The sequence below is a fragment of the Carlito syrichta genome, unplaced genomic scaffold (assembly GCF_000164805.1).
Source record: "Carlito syrichta isolate Samal-C Ts95f unplaced genomic scaffold, Tarsius_syrichta-2.0.1 Scaffold314911, whole genome shotgun sequence".
NCBI classification, from domain to species: Eukaryota; Metazoa; Chordata; class Mammalia; order Primates; family Tarsiidae; genus Carlito; species Carlito syrichta.
This window is the reverse complement of record NW_007259007.1, coordinates 19,916-24,134: the sequence shown is the minus strand read 5'-3', so window position 1 is coordinate 24,134 and position 4,219 is coordinate 19,916. Positions and strand designations below refer to the sequence as shown.

General features: G+C 48.8%; 1 pseudogene; it reads right to left on the bottom strand.

Annotated features, from left to right (window-relative positions):
* Positions 1 to 1,707: 1,707 nt before the first annotated feature.
* The window catches only part of LOC103274825, a 10,645-nt pseudogene continuing 8,133 nt past the window's right edge, over positions 1,708 to 4,219 (bottom strand).

Here is a 4,219-nt window from a genome sequence, read left to right as displayed (position 1 = left end):
AGGAGCAGACCTGTGACTGTCATGATGTGGCCCTGGGGACTGTACTGTGAGGCCAATACCAATACTCTTGAAGAAAGCAACAGGACAACACACACCAAGGACCATGAAGACATCATCAGCGAGCACTGAGCAAAGGGCATCTGGAAACCCAATTGTTAACAGGAGGTGAAAAGCAGGAAACTTTTCTATCTGATCACTATTGTTGATTTGATTTCTTAATAATGAAATGAAACCAACAACCTACTAAAATAACTCCTGAAGATGTTTATTTCTTTTATCTCAAAGTTTCACTTCTGGAAATCTAAAGAAACACCAAAGCAGTAAAATGCAAAATGATGCCCAGCGAAGATCTATGATAAAGAAAACCATGATAATAACTTCAACATCCAACAAAAGAACTTCTGATAGACCCAACAGAGCACTTGCCTCTGTTTAGAATTGTAATTACAAGGGCAATCCAGTTACCTGGGGGAAAAAAATTCTGCTATCCTGCTAAGGAGCAAAAAAGATTAAAATCATAGATACACTAGATTAGAAGTAATGCAAGACTCTACTATGAAAAAGACAGAGGGTAACATATCAAAGTGTGAAATGCAGTTTTATTAAGAATCATTGGTATTTTATTTTTTGAAGTCCACATTTTTGAGTGTGGTTATTTTGACTGCATAATTTAAAACCATGTCACAAACTATAGCATTCTATACAAATGTACAGTATTATCCCTGAAAGGGAAGTTTATTCTTGTTTAGGACTAAGTAGAAATAACATTCACTCCAGATGAACTCTGCCTTTCTATCCCTGCCAAGAGTGTCAGAACAGGGGAGGCTCACCTTTTCCAGGGTTTGTGCAACAGCCTCAAGGGGGACAGCCATGGAGTCCACCTTTGCCCTGGAGTATGGCTCCTCTCTCCAGTGAAGGCTGGGAGGGGCTTCCTCTCTGAGATAGGCTGGTGTCCCTCAGTACATGGTGCCAGGAGGGTCCCTGCAAGGGGGCCTAACCAGCCCAGGTAGCCCCAACCCCATCTGGCCCACCTCAGTCAGAGAAGTGGAGCTTCCAGACATCCATTCTGATGCCGTGCCCATCTTCCCTGGGTGTTCCCAACTTCCCATCAGGGACTAAGTAGTAAGGTGTGATGCTGGCTGTGACCTGGCTGTGCTGATAGTGGGCCATGCTCTGCTCTGGGAAGACGTCTAATTGTGTTATAAGTAACACACAATGCTGCAGTAATTTGTATGAGGTAAGCCCAGGAAATTCACTTTTTCCCAAATGCCCACCATTCAAGATTATTCTCCCAACCAAGAATATAATAATGTTCACCAGGAAGTAATGCTATTCATATTTTTTTGTTTTATTATTGTTATTCTTCTGAAAAGTTTACAGAGGAAATTCCCAATTGAACCTACATCAGGAGATTGTCTGAGGACACAGTGACATAGCTTCTTCTGATCTGCAGGAAAGATCTATTCCCCTTCTCAATGACTCCCAGGCCCATCAAACAGGTGACAGGACTACCATGAATGGCCCTTAAGCCACTTCTAAAGTGCATCTCTTCCAGGGGAGCGCCAGGCATGGAGATCCGATGGAGCAATAAGGCAGGGCTCACGCATCTGGGGAAGCTAGCACCTGGATCTAGGAGCCGGGAAGGAACAGGAGAATGTTTCTCTTAGGGCAACTCAGAAAGTAGCCCCCAACACGAGACCATGTCAGTTAGCTGTGAGGTTTGCTCCCCAGCGGGAACTTCCTGCCAGTTGGTGGATGAGCCACACACAATAGCTTTGCCACATCCAATGTGTCCATCGGGGTCACGTCCCTCACCCCCACATCTCCTGCTTCCAGCAGGCTGCTGGGCACATAGTATGTGCTCAGCAAGTGTTTGTTGAGCTGGATGGCAAAAGACCTCCCTTCGTCATGCAGCCTGCGGTGCTCCGCAAGGTGTGAACTCCAGCTGAACATCTCGCCACACTCGTCACACATGAAGGGCTTCTCTCTGGAGTGAACTTTCTGGTATTTGATGAGACAGTGGTTCTGGCTGAAGGCCTTGCCACATTTGTGGCACTTGTAGGGTTTTTCCCCAGTGTGGATGCGCTGGTGCACTATGAGTGATGAGTGGCAGCTGAAGGCCTTCCAGCACTTGCTGCAGTCAAAGGGCTTCTAACCCGTGTGGATACGCTGGTGCACGATGAGGTAGGAGTGGGAGCTGAAGGCCTCACCACACTCATTGCACTTGAAGGGCCTCTCACCACTGTGGAAGCGTCGGTGCACTAGGAGGTAGGCATGGCAGCTGAAGGCCTTCCCGCTGTCAGTGCACTTGAAGGGCTTCTCGCCTGTGTGTGTCCTCTGGTGCAGCGTGAGGCATGAGCGGCTGTTGAAGGCCTTCTCACACTCGCTGCATTTGAATGGCCTGTCCCTATTGTGGATCTTCTCATGTACCATGAGGGATGAGTGGCAGGCAAAGGCCTTGCCACACACGCCACACTTGTAGGGTTTCTCGCCTGTGTGGATGCGGTGGTGGCGTGTGAGGTGCGTGAGCTGGTTGAAGGCCTTGCCACACTTGCCGCACTTGTAGGGCTTCTCGCCAGTGTGCACTTGCAGGTGCATGTCGAGCAGTGAGCTGCAGCTAAAGGCCTTTTCGCAGACACTACACTTGTAGGGCCGCTCACCTGTGTGGAGCCAGTGGTGCACGTGGAGGGACGAGTGGCAACTGAAGGCCTTGCTGGAATCACCACAAAAGAAGGGCTTCTCACCTGTGTGAATACGCTGGCGCTCCAGTAGGTTGGTGCTCCAGGTGCAGTCCTTGCGGCACTCGGTGCACTTGTAGGCCTTCTTCTGGCTGTGCCAGCACCAGTGCAATGTGAGGGAAGTGCTCTGGGGAAGGCTTTCCCACATTCACCACACACAAACAGGTTCCCACAGTATCCGCTTGTGCATGGGGGAACTTTCCTTGCTTCCCTGATCTGAGAGAGGTTTCCCCTGCACACACACTTGGGGAGGCTTTGGTTCTACCCTCCACAGACTGAACGTCCTCCATGCGAGTGTGCAGAGTGTCCTTCCATGGGAAGGCCTTGCTGGGCAAACAGGGTGCACTTAAGAGGGAAAATTTCCTCAGACTCGCTTTGTCCCCAACAGCTCTACTCCATGGGGATGTCCCCAGGGGTGGTAGGCTCTTGCTTCCAGGGTGCAGCCAGGCTCCTCTGGAGAGCATTTACCTGGTCCTCCCAGGCCCATGCCCTGCCTAGGCTGGTGTCATGAAGGCTGGGCCTTGTCAGCTGCTCCACAATCAGCTCTGGGAATGGTTCTTTTTTTGCAAATATCCTGTTGCTGGGACAACTCTTCCTTTATCTCAGGTCTAGGCTCCCATTCTGCAAGAAATGGAAAATGAAATTTTCTGTAAGCAGGTGAAAGCATGGTCCTGGAATTCAGATTTGAGAGCCAATTAGGGGTGAGAATTAGTTCAGACAAGAATAAAAACCACAGAGCAAAAACCAGTAGAGTCAAAGAGTAGATATGAAGGCAGAGGCAAAAGGAGTGTCCAGCATGAGGTGTGTGAGCCAGAGAAGGGAAGAGGAGATGGGAGGAGCTGCTGGAGCAGAAAGACCTGGAGAGGTGAGAAGCTAAGGGAATCTCAGAAAGACACCAAGAGGGCCAGAGTTCACAGAGTCAGTGATCAGGACTTGAGTGTTTCATGGGAACATTGACTGACTGCCTGTTGTTTGTGAACTCCATGTCAGGTGCTGGGCATAAACACAGGTGAATACAAGTCTACAAAGATAAATTAAAATGTTCCCTGCAGTCAAAAAGGAAAAAAAAGGATCTTCCAACCCCCACAGCCCTGTGCATTCCCCTTGGAACACTGGGAACTGCACAGGCTTTCTGTCTTGAGATGCAAACACATCTTTTCCAATGTGAAGTGAGCCTCCTGTTTTGTGTCCTTGACACCCATAAAATGAGACCTGGCAGGAGGAGAACACATCCTTTTTCTCTGTCTCTGTGGGAGTGTAGCCCTAGGTGCAACTTCCTGCTTATCAATAAGATACAAGATGTTGCATTTTGCTTTGGGTGGAACCAGCTGCCCTGTATGTGGGGTTGGAGTTGCCTAGCTCTGTGAAGGAAAGGTTTCTTCCTGTACCATGCATCATAGCTGGTTAAATCCTTCTTCAATAAGAAGGTGCTTTTTTTTGAGTCGGAGTCTCATGCTGTCACCCAGGCTAGAGTGCAGTGA